Here is a 16,894-nt window from a genome sequence, read left to right as displayed (position 1 = left end):
AAGAATCAGGTAAGGAGATCAACTAAGCTAGTATTTTATGAATAATATGTATATTGTTATAGCATTCGATTTTAGGAAAATAAATATAGTTATATATGATTTATATTTGGGAAAATACCGTTAAAAATGATGATATGTCAAATATTCGGAAAACTTGTTAGTGTGGCATGAGTAGAAACTGTTATAAAATACTGTTTTATGAGAATGTGTTAATGATACAAATTTTTATAATGGAAAAATCGGCGTATGGGTCGAGATTTTTATATGTTTTGCCGGCGTATGGGCCGTGTTATGGATTTGATTTGCCAGAGTACGGGCTGACCTATGTATATGATTTGTCGGCATACGAGCCGAACTATGGAAATGATTTTCCAGCGTATGGGTTGTGTTATGATTTGCCGACGTCTGGTAAAATGTGAAATACCGGCGTACGGGCCGATAATTTTTCATAATATATGCATGTATGCGAAATGATGTGATTAATTTGAAAATTAATGATATGAAATATTCATGTATCACAGTTTCAATATATATTATATGGTATCAGAACCTGGTTGGCTTAGTCTAGACTAACACTTGCACGGTACCATTGCTATGTGTCCATGGTTATCATGATCATGATATATGTGTTAACGCCGCTGTACGGAGTGGTGTGAGTTTTGATGGTCAATGTGGTTTTAAGAAGTGTGTGAGCGCCCCTAGTGTACGGACCAGGTCAGGTAGACCCATCAGACCTACAAACTGTACTTTTGACTTGGCAGTGGTCGGCCAACCATTGTCAGGTCCCGCCTTCAAGCTACACAACCCAGTCCTGTAGGGGTAATACATGACAACAGCTAGCTAACCTACCAGGAATGCTTTTTAATTATTATTATATGAAATGAAATATGTTTATGAAAATGTGTAGTATGTTCTACCATGTTTTGATAATATATATGTTTTCCCAAATTTGACAAAATAGTTACTGAATATGTTCTGTATGGTATATGTGTAACACAGAATACTCATGTTGTCACACACTAGTATTAGTTTATTTCCCTTACTGAGAGGTGTCTCACCCCAAAATTTTATAAACTTTTCATGAGCCCTAGATAGGAGAGCGGGAAAAGTTCCGCTGATCAAGTGCTGTTGTCTGCCCTCCTTGAAGGGTAAGTTTTAGTAGGGACATATGAATTTTGTGGGAAATATCCCTAGATCTTGTTTTTGGGATGTATATACTGAAATATAATGGATATAGTGATTCTGGTATTTATGGTATTGTGATGGACGTTTTGGTATTTATGATAATGTGATTGTATGTTTCCTGCTGCTTAGGCTTCCGTTATGTGTTCTGATGTATCCTTAGTACCCACGAGTCTAAGTGGATTATGATCTGCTGAAATTTATGTTGTTGATTTTATTATATAAAAGAAAAAGAAAAAAAATGTGGAAATTAAGCAGGTCGTCACATGATGTATTTGAACAATTGATCATTTAGGAAAAATATTGAACTTTGATAAAATATGTATATGTATATGGAAAAGAAATTGTGTGGTGGGAATACAACTTTCATAATTTTAAATGGCTATTATGGGTGTAGAACGATGAAATATACCATTAGATTGTGATCACTAGTTGGAGATGGATATTGGTTTGCTGTGAATACTAATGTGTGTTAAATTATGATTGATTGTAAATACTGTTATTGAGATTGTTGTCTGACAAACATTGCGATGCGAGTATATAGGTCATTTTATGTGGTTGCTTATGTGTATCACAATATAACATTGGCAGGGTTGAGGAGTTCGTTATATAAGCAGTTTTTCATAAGCAGCAGCAAACTTACAAATTTAAACAATTTGTACGCATGAAGTCTTTTTATTAGTTAAGAATTAATGACATGTTATATAAATGTTATTAAACTAAAAATATATAAACATAAATTAATAATAATCATTTTTATTAGAAGTTATAATAATATATTGTTTTTTTAATAAAAAATTAATAAAACGTTAATTTAAAATGTTAAATTTATATAACCATGAATTATTTTGTTAACTAGAAAATAGTTACAATGTTAATTAAATGTACTAATTAAATTTTTTAGTAAAAATTTTAATTAATTTGGTAATTATGAAATATTAAAATTTTAATTAAAATTTTAGTTAATTTTTACCAAAAAACATTAAAATTTGTATTAAAAGTTTAATATTAATTAAAATCGTTGACATAATTTAATAACTATAAAATATTTAAATTTTTTATTGAAATTCTTATTTAAATTTTTTAATTGAATATTTCAATTATTTCGTAATAAGACAATACTGAAAATATATGGTAAAAATTTTAATTAACATAAATACTAATTAATTTGTCAATTAAAAAAATGTTTATTACGAATTTTAATTAGACAAAATGGTTAAAATTTTAAACATAATTTAATAATTTTATATATTCAATAAAAAATGCATTATTTACATGATAATATATATTTTCACAATACTTATAATAAAAGTACTATCCTACCATAAAAAATAGAATAAATAAATAAAAATACTATCCAAACAGTACTTGTAATGAACACTTTTTTAAGCCCTTCGACAGTTTTCTAAGTGAATTCAATTTTTTCTTATGATCATTTCAATTTTAAAAGCAAAGAAGTTGTAAATCTGCAGGTAACGAAAAAAACAAGGAAAGTTTAAACAATTCAAACGCAAAAGGACATAAGCATCGTAAATTGCATAAATTGAAAATAAATTACCTTCTCAAGATTTAAGAGATGACTAAGAGTCCGCTGGGGGGACTGGCTATTACGTCTGTTTAACTAATCGGGTCAGGCTTAACAGACAACCCTTGAGCAATCTTTGAGAATAAAATAATTGAATAATTAAAACAGTTTTTCTGATGCACAAGATCGAACAGAGTCGCAAGTGCAGAGCATACTTATTGGATAAATTGATAATTCTGAATTTCAAAGACTTGTATTAAATATTGTTAAAATTTACAAAACATAATGACTTACAGAAGTTGAGAGGGATGGGAGAAGAGAAGAGTTGAGTGGAGCTCGAAGACTCAGGCTTTCTCTATGAGAAATTAAACCCTCAACTTGGTGCAAAGAACAACTGAAGTTAAGCTTCTTATTTATAGGCAAACTGGCACGAACTTGAAACAATTTGGAATCCGAGAAAATAAGTGTAGGTGCTCTTTGGGCCCCATCGTCGACTTAGAAGACACGGAATCCTTATAGGACAAACGAGCCGACGCAACAAAACAAAATACTTTAAATAAAGGTGACAGCACATGGACGGTTGCATTTGTGTGGGAACCCACCACCTTTAAATAAAATACTGACTCTGACTAGAAAATTACAACCCTGGCCCCAAATGGTGGACAGGTGTAAAACACTCAAACCTTTCACACTCATAATTTACAATAAAAGCTGAGCCAAATAGCAAACAGCTATAAAATCTTGGTAAAATCTTTGAGAAGCCGACAGGATGGCCTGTCATTCTTGAATAAAGAGCGCCAACAGGGTGGCCTGTCAATCTTGAATAAGAAGACATCTTTAAGTTTCTTTCGAGGAAATTTCCTCGAGGTTATGAATAAATTTATACCATGTCAGATCCCAGTAAATTGAAATTCGGAGCGGTTGGCGAGTTGGGTTTGGACCCTGAATCATCCGAATTAAGTTGGGCAATCATCTTGAGTAATTTTGACTTTATTGAAGATTTTTACTTTCTTGACGAAACTGTAGACATGGCGTTGTCTTCATCAAGAAAATTTTTCTTTTCTTTTTGAGTAATAGGAATCTCTGGACAATGAGATTTTGAAAGCCAGGCTCGAACTTTGCCTTCTGGCATAATGAATTTATCCCACCAATGGATTTTGAAGATCCTTCGTAAAGTTTTTGAGTGACCAAAAGAACTGTCTGCTGGAGAAACCAGAACATAATCCCAGCAGAATATCTAGGTGATCATAAAAAATGAACAAAAGAAGAGGAGACTTGCAGTTTCTTCAAGACATCCTTTGGAATAATCAAGAGGAAGTTTAAATTTTTTTCTAAATAATTCAAAATCATTTTGAATTTCTTTTGGGAAGATACCTGCTTCTGCTCCGAAGTAAGAAAACCAGGTGAGAAACCATTTTGGAAAAATTTTTATAATTTTTTGATTAAAATGAACGAACCAGGAGTGAGTAAAATTTCTTACATAAAAAACATAATACCAGGCTTTCTGGTAATCTTGATAATCATAAGTTTGAGAAAAAAAAACTCCTTTAAATTCTTTTGAAGTTCGAGGATGTTGTCCCCAAATGGAAGGAGAAATAACTTTAATAATTTTCAATTTTGAAAAATTTATTTTCTGAGACTCTTAAAGATCATATGTATGATCAATGATAACTAAATTTGTTTCAATAAAGATTAATTCGTAATCCCTTCTGTCTTTGATAATGTTAGGAGTGTCAAAATGACATCCTCTAAAAAAGCATTTTTTGATAACTTCGAATGGTTGAGAGGCATCCCATTCGACTTCAACAGGAAATAGGTCTTCATAAACATTTTTAGTAAAGTAACCCTTTGGAGAATCTTTTGATGGAGAAGGTCGAAGGGAAGACACTCTTCCTTCCATAATATCTTTGAAATTGGGGGCTTGAGGTTTTGAAGGTCTCTCAAGTGGAGAAAATCTATTTGTTAATGGGATTCTTTCTAGGGCTTTTGAAGAAGAGGCTTTGGAGTAAAGATCACTTGCAGTTTGTCTTCTGGCCATGATTTCCCTGTAGGAATTCTCTTGTTAAGAAATCAAGAATTAAGTTTGAAGTCCCTTGGATAAATTCAATTTGAAAATTAAAAACTGAAAGATTTGCTTGTCATATTGCAAAAATCTGTTTTGAAACAAGGTTTTTAACGTCTTTTTCAATAATTATTTTTGCACTAGCGCAATCAATTCGAAGTAAAAATTCTTTGTTAATTAAATCATCTTGGAATTTTTGAATACACAAAACGATTGAAAGCATTTCCTTTTTAATGGTGGAGTAATTAACTTGAGGACCTAACCAGGCTCCTGAGTGAAATCTGACTAAGGTTTCTTTTGAATCAATTTTTTGTTTAAGGATACCTCCGAATCCATCATTAGAGGCATCGGTTTCAACAATCATAAATGCTCCAGGGTCAGGAAGACTAAGGCATGGTAATGATTTAAAAAGGGTTTTAACTTTAATGATAATTTGAGTACATTCTTCATTTCAAATTGGAGGATTTTTCTTAAGTCTCTTAAATAGTGGCTTGATTAAGATTCTTAAATTTGGAATAAAATCTGCAACGTAATTTAGACATCCTAAGAATCTTTGTAATTGATTTTTATTGGTAATTTCATTCGAGAATTTGTCAGCAAATTCTAAAGATCTTTGGATTGGGGTGATTTTATTTTGATAAATTTGATGTCCAAGAAATCTAATATTAGTTTGGAATAACTTGATTTTTACGACTAAACCATTTCTTTTAATAATATTGTAAAATATGTTAAGATGCTTAAAATGTTGACTTATTGACTCAGAGTATACAAGGACATCGTCGATGTATACAATAGTGAAATGTGTATAGTTATTAAAAATTTCATTCATAATATTTTGGAATTCTGAAGTGGCATTTTTAAGCCCAAAAGGCATTCCATTCATAATGTCCGAATGGTACTGTAAATGCGGTTTTGTACTTATCCTCTTCAGCAATCTGTATTTGCCAAAATCCTGACTTCATATCAAATTTTGAATATATTGTGGCAGTATTAAGTCTGTTGAGCAAATCTCTTTTGTTAGGTATTGGATACCTAATCCATTGTAAAGTTTTGTTTAAAGGTTCATAATTAATAACAAGTCTTGGGGCTCCTCTTTCTATTTCAGCTTGATTCTTAACGTAGAAAGCTGCACAACTCCAAGAAGATTTGCTTTTTCTAATCAGTTTCTTATTGAGTAATTCTTGAATTTCTTTTTTAGAATACTCAAGTAATTCTCTATTCATTTGTACTGGTCTTACTTTTGTAGGTATTTTTCTTCATCAAAGTTCTTAACATAAGGTAATTTGATAGAATGTTTCTTTCTATCCCAAAAAGCATTTGGGAGATCCGAACATACTTCCTTTTCAAGTTTTTCTTTGAATAAACTAATTTGTTCTTTGATCTCTGGGTTTTGAATTTGTTCTTCTATCTTTTTATGATAAATTTCTCTTGATAAAGATTTAATATGCTTTTGTTTATTTTGAATAAGATTTATTTTACTTATTCCTAAATCCTTGAGTGTATTAATTTCTTTTTCATGCATTTTGTCAATAAATTCAAATGTAATTTCTTGATTACTGATTGAAGTAAAAATTCTTTTTTCGTTTACTGTGAAAGGGTATATCATCGTAAAGAAGGGTGTTCCAAGAATAATTTCTTGTTGCATATTTTTGACAAGTACAAAAGTAGTCTTGAGACAAATGTTATCTTTACAAATATGAGCATTAGAAATTTTGTATTGTATTTTAAGTGTAGAGTTTGTTGCACTGAATAATTGTACCTTTGTTTTTTCGTAATAACAGGTAGGAATAAGTCCTTCTTGGATACAATTTAAATCTGCTCATGTATCTAACAGGGCACAACCTTTAAGAATAAAGTCTTTGTTAATAACAATCTTAATTTCTGAGTACCATTTATGAATGTTAACCTTTGATAAATAATGAAGAAATCCTTGATTAATTTGAAAATCATCTTCATCTTTTGAATTGATTTTCTCTTTTCCTTTATTATTAATTTTTTCAACTTTTGAATTCAAATGAAGCATTTCTTTTTTAAATTCTTCACTTTGTTATTTTAACTTTTTTATTTCTTCTTTAGTTTGATTAACTTCTCTTTGTAAATCTTGAATAGATATATTTTCTTTTGGTAAAATTTCTTTATCTCTAAATCTATTAAATATTTCTTCAAGGTTATAACCTTCATCAATTTTGGGAAGTTTATCTTTTTCTAAATTTCTTTTTAATTTTTGTAAATACTTATTTTTGATTTCTGGTTCTTGAATGTGCCAATCATTTCAAGAATAATTTATTTGTCTTTGAAATAACATAACAAGAGTTGGGCATTTGTTACTGAACAAATCCTAGATCTTCTTGACAAGATTTTCTAGAGATATATGGATGACGAATCAGAACTTGTATTAATTTCATGAATAGATTCTTTATTTTTTAGATGAGTTGAGTAAGAAGTTTTAGAGTCTTCTGATTCACTATTAATGATAAGTAAGCGTTGTCTTTTATTTTTCCCAATGTTAAGTCTTTTATTTTTGTTTAACTTACAATCTCTTGAATATGTCCTTTTTTACCACAGTTGAAAAAAGTTTTTGATTCTTAAACTTTTGAGTTTCTCTCTCCTCCGAGGCTTTGAGGTTCTTCAAATCCTTTCTTATTTTTCTTATAATACTTTTATCGTAATTTTTATAATATTTTTTGGATGGTTTATATTGTTTAGAACTTTCTTAAGATATTTTTTGAAGGTGCTGGATCTTCTCATACCCATATTGAGACAGAAACCCAAGTTCACCGTGTTTCTTTTGAATCGTTTTCATCTGGGATTGAATTTGAGTCATGCATAAGTAAGCCTTCATGAGTCATTGTACACACAATTTGACCATAAGTAATTGATTCATAATTTGTTCATAAAGTTTGTTAACATGATCTCTCACTCTTTGAGCAAAGAGTTTGGTAAGCGACTAATAAGTTTTCTTTCAGAATCCAGAACTTCCATATGGTTACCCTAAACTTTGGCAATAAAAAATATTTTGTACCATCGAAAGTCTGATAATTTTGGGAACAAGTAAGGTTGAGAGCATAACATTATTCTTTTGATGTGGACTACTTTGTTCACCATAATTGCTAAAGATTAAACCAAATAAGTGCTGCAACAGCATTACTTTCTTGTGTAGGAACTCCATTTCTTCCTTAACTTTCTTTGATTCGTAATATTTGTTTTTTTTCAAAGGGCAGTGAGATAATTGATCCCACCATTCTCTAAGGTTCTAGTAAAACCATGAGTAAGGAGAGAACTATTGTTCCTCACTGGCTTTGTTTGAATGAAGTCTATAGGCAATTGCGGTATAGCCATTTGATGTAACTAAAGGACTGAAGGTTGAGGTTCGTTAAGCCATCAATTCTCCATTCAGGGATTCATTCTGAAAGTTCTTTAGGAAGAAGATCATTTAAGTTCTTCTGATATAAAGGACTTGGCGGTGTAGGTTTATGTATACGTCTTTGACTTGACTTTCTAGTCTTTGATTTTATTCGATGTCCAAAGCTTCTTTGAAAAATTTGACTCAGAGCATTAATTGGCTTCTTTTGGGTTATTATCGTATTGATTTTAGTTGTGAAGTTGACTAATCAAGTAATCAATTCTTTTGAAGTAATTCATTTTGTTTGTCAAAGTTAAAATTCTTAAGATTATGATCAACTATGTTAAATTTAATTGGTTCTTCAAGTCTTTCTTTTGATTTACTTAATTCACCTTTTTCATAAGTACTATTAATTTTTTATCTCAACAAGACTTTCAAGTTGTTCTTCAATCCTTGTTAATTGGGTAGCTATTGATCTTAGCATTTGATTTGTATAATTATTTTGACTAATTAACTGATCAACTTCACTTTTACCTTTTGATTCTTTAAAGGGTGAGGCTAAGATTTCGTTTCCTTTGTAATAAAACCTGATTGAGTTCTCCGGAGGATGAATTGATTTGACAAAATAATTATCAGTAGTTTTCCAAATTTTAACAGGATTTTGAATTACATTAATCATTTGTCTATCTTTGACAAATTTAAAGAAAGGAATATTTTCTTTTATCTGTTTCATCTTTTTAAACCATTCTGCCTTAATTTGTTCTCTTTCTGTATGATTATATTTTTTGAGAAATAACTTTCTGTTTTTCTCATTAAGTTCATGATAATAGTCTCTTTTAATCATTTCCATATTTGGTTTGAATTCTTTATTGATAACCATAACATTCTTCCTTTGACTTTCTTCATAAAGATTTTCTCTTTGTTCCTCTGTTAAAATTTGTGATTCAGTTGGGGAACTTGATTCAGGAATTTCTTGATAATATCCTTGAGGTATTTCAGGACCAAAATCAACTCCTTTTAACTTAAGATTTGTTTGATTTGGTTCAACATAAGTGTAGAGGCTTGAAATACTCTTTCTTCCTAAATCGATTGGTTGTCGAGAAGTCTGTCCTAAGTTGTGACTTCTTGTGAGTAAGGGTTGAAAGTTGATTTTAACATTTCCTTCTTGATCTTGAATTAATTTTGTGGCAACTGCCTTTTGTGTTTCAGGAATAATTTGATGATCTGTTTCATTTAAGTCTGTGAATTCCCACTCTCCCCCGGCCTGGATCTCATTCCATAGAAGTTTCTTGGGATGAGAGGCAAAGGATTTTCTATTATAATTGGCTTGTAACATAATAGTTTCTCCTTTTTCACTTGTTTGAATTGAATTTGGTAATATTGTCGGAGTTGTTGCTTTATAATAAATTTGATAAATAAGTTCAAAATTTGAACTTCTTGAATCCATATCATAACCTTTAGTTTGAATGTCTAATGTTAATAGGTTGTATAATGATTCATCATTAAGATTTGCCCTAATATTTGGATAACATTCAAAATAAATCGGACCTTCAACAATATTGGATTCTAACATTCCTAAAAGGGAGTCATTAAATTCATGATGCCTGGCATCACGAAGAACAACACAAACTAGTTTGTTAAGTCCTGCTCTTGTTAAAGGGAATAATCCGACTTGAACCATTCCAATATGAAGTCTATCATATTTTGATTTAAGGGATTCTAGATCTTCAAGACTAAAAAGTCTTTTCTGTTGTCTTGCTTCACTGGTTGTTAATGAAATTGATTTGTTAATAATTTTAATAAAATATTCTTCATCTTTCTCAATTGATCCTTTATGCTTAATAATTTGGCTTTCGGACTTAGTCATTTTCCAAATTTTATTTGAATCTTGACTTGGTAAACTTTTACCATTCCAATTTGATAATCTTCTTTCAATTTTGCCAAGTGATATTTGTAATACTTTCTTATTAGATCTTTTGCTTGTTTCTTCTTGTTTATACTTAACTTCTTTTAAGAATTTTCCTTTGTTCATGATACTTTGAACTAGTTTATCCATCTTCTTTCTTGGTTTTCAATAGAATATGTTTTGAAGTTTTCCTAATCAGGAACCGCACCGGGACCACCCTATACGCTCTCCTGGCTTCAGCAGGCTGACTAACGGATTTTCACTGCCTTACCAACACTTAGCAAAAATCAAAAATATACACCAAAATGAAAACTTTTGAAAGAGCAATGAATAAAACTAGCTCAAAGTAAAGAAGTTGTAAATCTGCAGGTAACGAAAAAAAAATTAATGAAAATATAGTTCCATACATTAACAAATTTCAATATTAAAATTACTTAAATTACACATACAAATTTGTCATCAATTATTGGATGGTTCGTGGATATGTCAACAAAAGTTATTATGATTCTATTTTTTCTAAAAAATAGTTTCCCAAATTGGGATTGGGAATTTTCTGGGGTGTGGAGGTGGAATGAGATCATTACACTAGCCCATGTTAGAGGTTTTGGGATAAATTACCTTCTCACAATGGGTAACCTACTGAAAAAGGGTTTGGCAGAGTTGTAGAAGCTCATAAATGAAATTATGATAGCTTCTCAAGAGTGGGGTGAATTGAGATTTAAAAATTTTATTTTATTTTTTTAATATTTTTGTGTAATAACAATAATCACACCTCAACCACAATCACAAAATTAATTCAGAGTAATCACAATACAAATAAAATAATCAATCACTTACTAATAGTCATGTAGTAATGTGTAAAGTTTACTGAATTTGTATAAGCCCTGTTGTTAAATTTCACAAACAACTTTTTTCCCAATGTTCAACTTTTAAATAAACTTTCAATTTAATAAGTTAAGGATGATCAACCAACCTAATCTTTTTCGATTTCCGCAATCAATACTGATCAAATCAAAACAAATTATCTTCCGGTCTATTTAACAACCAAACACTTAGAATTCAAAGTTTGATAAAGCATCCACGCAATTTATAAATTTTGCTGAAAAGTAAATAGTAGGTAAGAAAGAAGAACACAAGGTTTTACAAGGTTTGGCTTCAACACAGCCTACGTCTTCACCCTTGGCAAAACCACCAAAGGATTCATTATCACCGTTCCTTTATCAGGCGGAACAATACCGATTACAACACTCCTTAGTTAAGGCTAGAGTCCGCCTTCTCCAAATAATATTCCCTTGTCTGGTCTAACGATTCAACATTCGAACCGTCTATCAATCTGCTACAAAGATTTGAAATAAGATTTACAAGAATTACTCCTCAAATAGCCGATTAGTACAGATCAAAAACTATATACTTCAGTAAATTCACAATATGAAATTCAGATTGAAGCTTTAGAGTTTTGTCATCATAGGAATCTTTCAATAGATGAAAGAATTAATGATCGTAGCACAATATCAGTGAGAAAATCAGCAGAACTTTAGAGAACTTTGTGGATGTTGTGAGCAACAAAGAACTTTCAGAATTTCAGAATGCTTGAAAGAGAGTTTGATTGCTGATTTGAAATCTTGGTGTGCAAATCAATGTAACTTAAGGGTATTTATAGATGTAGAAAGGTTTCTTACTTGTTCCCCAAGTTTACTTGGAGTAGGGTCCAAGTTTTAGATTAATTTGGGCTTCAAGTAATTTAAATTTTAAAAATATGCCCATTGAGTATTTTGAATTTTGCCGCGAGCCAGACAATTGTGTGCTCTCTGGAAGTCGTCTGTCCATGTATTTCAAATACAATTTTCACAAATAGAAAGGTGGCAGTCGCCTATCATCGGGGTGACAGTCACCTATCCTCAGGGTGACAATCGTCTATCACTGAACAACTAAATTTTTTAAAACATACAGAAGACTGGCAGTCGGCTGACAAAACCCACGCTGATGTCTCATTTTGCACTGACAGTCTTCTGTTGTGCTTCTGTCTCTTTGTTTAATATCCTTTAAAATGTCAGTCGTCTGTCCATGGATAGATAGTCGTCTGTCAACTAGATTTTCTCATTTCAAGATATTTTTGATTTCTCTCTCTTTTTGTTTATTTAGACTTAGATTCTCAATTTGTTTTTCTTTGAAAAATAAGTTTCAAGTCTTAAAAACTAAGGTCTCTAAGTCTCCTTGTCTAATGAGTTTCAAAATGAAAATTCATAAATGAATAAGCTTGAAGTACCTATAAAGCTTGTTCTAAAAATAAATTTGATACTTTCTTTGCTTTGAGTTCTTTTTGTCGCTGATCTTTGATCTTTCTATAATAACCTGAGGAATTAATCAGGACCTCGTCAACGAACACAGGGAATTCGTCGACGAGAATATATGAAGACCTCGTCAACGAAGACACGTCTCGTCGACGAAAAGATACCGAGAGAGGGTTTAAGGCAAACTGAAACTCGTTGATGAGGGTGCAGGTTCGTCAATGAACTTTCTACAAGACTCGTCGACGAGATGATGTGTCTCGTCGACGAAGCCGGTCCTACCTGAGCTGATCATTGGTGGAGATGGTTTAAAATTCATCCAAATTTCAGGGTAAGGTATTTTATCCAGTTTTTACCTTTCCCACAGTTATAGGAAATGTAGTATGCAATGAAATACTGATATTTTGTTCTAGGGGGTGATGTTTTTAGGATGTTGAACGGGGAACCCTGTAGGTATAAGGCCAGAGTACAGTAGGGGTTTTCCAGAGTTTAGGTAAGGGAAATATGCTATGCTAGAGATTTATATATATATAATAGAAAATTATGAATGAGTATTTATAAGCATGCATATCAGGTTATTTTTCCAGAATAGCATGAATATTATTTTTACAGCAGAATTATATAAATTGTATAACGAACTGCTTAATTTCACACATTTTTTTCCATAATATAATAAAACCAATATCACAAAATTCAGCATATCATAATCCACCTGGACCCGTGGGTACCGGGGATATAACAGTAACACCATGCAGAAGTCTAAGTAGCAGAAAACATAAAATCATAAGCATCTCATAATATCATATACATAATACCATCCATCTTAATTCTAGAGTTACTACATCCACTATAATTAAGTATATACATCCCAAAAGAAATACCTAGGGACATTTCCCACAAAAATCTAACCATCTCTACCAAACTTACCCTTCAGATAGGGCTGATCAACAGTATTAAATCAACAGTGCTTTACCCGCTCTCCTATCAGGGGCTCCTGAAATGTTTATAAAATTTTAGGATAAGACACCTCTCAATAAGGGAAATAAACTAATACTAGTATGTGGCAACATTAGTATTTTCGTGTTCTATACAAAATCATACATAAACATATTATTATAACTGTCTGTATCATATATGGGAAACATATATTTTCATATCATGGTAAACCATACAGGATTTTCATAAATATAATTCATCTCATATAATATAATACAAAAACAACCCTAGTAGGTTAGCTGGTTGTTGTCATGTATTACCCAAGGCGGGACCTGACAATGGTTGGCCGACCATTGCCAAGTCAAAGGTAAATTCTGTAAGTCCAATGGGTCTGCCAGTCCTGGTCCGTACACCAGGGCCGCTCACACTTCTTCAAACCACATCGACCATCCAACCTCATGCCACTCCGTACAACGGTGTTAACACAAGTATCATGATGAATCATGAACACATACCATCGGTACCATGCAAGTGCTAGCCTAAACCAAGCCAACCAAGTTTTGATAACATATAACATATAATCAAACTGTGATACATGGATATTTCATACTATTAATTGCTAAATCAATATAATCACATCATTTTACATATTTATACATATATCACGAAAATCATTGGCCCGCACGCCGGTATTTCATATTTTAACATAGCTCGGCCCGTACGCCAGCAAATCATATCCATAGCACAGCCCGTACGCTGGCAAATCATATCCATAGCTCGACTTATACGCTGACAAATCATATCCATAGCACGGCTCGTACACCGGCAAATCACATACATAGCGCAGCTCGTACGCCAGTAAATCATATACATAGCATGACCCATATGCCAGCAAATCATATCCATATCTTTACCATGTTCACAGAAAATAGTATTTCATAAATTCCACTCATGCTACACGAAATAGGTTTTATACATATTTAAACATATCATCTTTTACGGCAGTATTTCTCAAACATAAATCATATATAAATATATATTTATTTTCCTGAAATTAGATGTTGTTGTAATAATATACATACTTTTCATAGAATAACTATTTTAGTTTATCCCCTTACCTAATTCTTGAAAAAGCACCTAAAACAATCAACTCAACAACCGCTAGGTTCCCTAGTCAACACCCTGAAAACGACATTTTCCAGAACTAAACTTCAGTATTTCTACGTGTACTACGCTTTCTATAACTGTCAAATAGCCAAATACTGAGTAGAAAGCCTTACCCTAAATCTGGGATGAATTCCAAACTTGTCCCACCAACGATCCGCTCTGGCAGACTTGCAGAGAACTTTCCCAGGAGCATCGTGGTGGCTTCAGATCGTCGAACTGGCAGAAAATCGGCTCGAGATCTTAAAGAGAAGGTAGGATGGGCATAGAGGAGAGAGAGAGAGAGATGATTTGCGCAGGTTTTAGGCTAAAAATGAATTTTACCCCCACTTATACACTCGCCTTCATCAACGAGTCACGTCACCTCGTCGACGAGGTCAAAAGGCAATTCGTCGAAGAAATATCTCCTCATCGACGAAATTCAGAATCTCCCAAAACCTCTCTCGGTATTTTCTCGTCAACGAAACGTACCCTCGTCGACGAGCCCAATTGTAACTTTGTCAACGAATGCGCCTCTCCCATTTCTATTTCCTCCCTCTCTATTATCATTTAAATATTATAATTATTCGGGTCACTACAAATTGAGCATGAGATTTTGATTACCCAAATGTATGGCATGAGTTTATTACAGTATAGTATGTAGATTTTATAGTATTACAGATATTCATTTATACAGATTATAGCAATGAATGAGACTTATAGTATTTCTCAGAATAACATGATTTCTAAACCATAACACTTAGACAGATTATTTAGATAAATTATGCAGTTATAGCATCGAGATGCTATAATTAGATTATTAAGAGATTACAGATATTATATACAAAGCATACATATATTATATACAAATATTTCAGACAAATATTACAAAAATTACAGACAGATATTACTGATAGATATCACACTTATTACGAACATATATTTCAGATATTTTAAATAGATATTACAGATATTTCAGATATTACAGCTTAAATTTATAGTGTTATTGTTGTTTTGAAATCATGTTAAAAGCAGCAAGATGATTATATATTTATATATGTATACAATATTACACAGTTTCATACCCCTGTGGATATTACAAACAGAGATATACAGCAGAGCACGGTACCGTTGCTATTTTAGACACGTACAACCACATGACTTAAATAGTATGTGGATTCCGTCTAACCGTGAGATGAGAGATTGCAGTCTCCCCAGCATGCTGGGTTGAGGTAGCCGGTTAGATGATGATAGAGGTTAGAGATGGCCTAGAGTGATTGCAGTGGACTAGATTTACATAGATTGGAGGATGTTAGAGATTCAGATTGACTAGCCTGGTAGGCCAACCAGAGTAAGTCCAGCCTACGGGCCGCACAACCCTATCATAAGGGGATATATCATGATACAGATTCCAGGATATAGCAGAAGTTCCTATGTATAGATATATCACACAGTAGCAGTTTATACTATTATATTAGTAGTACCTTCAGATAGCAAACTCAGATACACAACTATGTTTTAAATTATATTATGTATATTCTGTACAGTTTCTCAGCTTATTCAAATTGCAGTATCAGTATTAACTAGTATTTCAAATGTGTAACTCAACCGCCGCACACTAGAAATAACATATTTCCTCTTACTGAGCATCGACTCATCCCAATGACTTATTATTTTTCAGGAGATCCAGCTAGGCGAGCGAATCAGGTTCGCGGATAGAGATTAGCTTGTACTGCCATACAGGAAAGGGTAGGTATTTTTGAGATACTAGTGTTTTTGGATAGTTTTCAGATTATAGTGACGTCATTGGGTATTTTTGTATTGTAAATCTATATATATTTCAGAACAAGGTAGCTTTCTAGTATTATATATAGTAGTTCCCAATTTTTGTATGCTGCTGCTTAGATATGTATGGTGCATAGAGTTTCTTCATGGCTCATTTGAGCTTGAGAAATTATCAGTAGTATTATAGATAGAGAATATTTATGTATATGAATATAAAAAAAAAATATTAAAGAAATAGCAGGTCGTTACACTTTCAGTCTTCTCTGAGCTTTCATTATGGATCACTTGCATTTATGTGAGGCTTTCCTTGTTCCTTGATCCTTGTGAGCTTTTAAGATATGTCAATTGAAGTTTGAGCTTTCAGAATTTTCCTTTTTATTTCTAAAATCATCTTTGCCTAAAATAGTATCACTTGGAAACAATATTAGATAACCTTACTTTGTTATCATCAAAATCAAGAGTTGTAAGCCTAGCTAGGCCAACAATCTCCTCCTTTTTGATGATGACAAATAAAGAGCAAAAATATAAAATAAAACTCCCCCTGTCAATAAGCATAGTCCTTAAGACATAATAAAGAGCAAAGATATACAAAAAAAATAAAACTCCCGTTGTCAATAAGCATAGTCCTTAAGACATAATTTCGGATTTAACATTGAAGCATATACATAGAAACAAATACATAGAACTCATAGTACATAAATGAGCAAAGATATAAAAATAAACC

This window comes from Malania oleifera, chromosome 8, assembly GCF_029873635.1.
Source record: "Malania oleifera isolate guangnan ecotype guangnan chromosome 8, ASM2987363v1, whole genome shotgun sequence".
In the NCBI taxonomy this organism is placed as follows: Eukaryota; Viridiplantae; Streptophyta; class Magnoliopsida; order Santalales; family Ximeniaceae; genus Malania; species Malania oleifera.
This window is presented reverse-complemented; position numbering follows the sequence as displayed.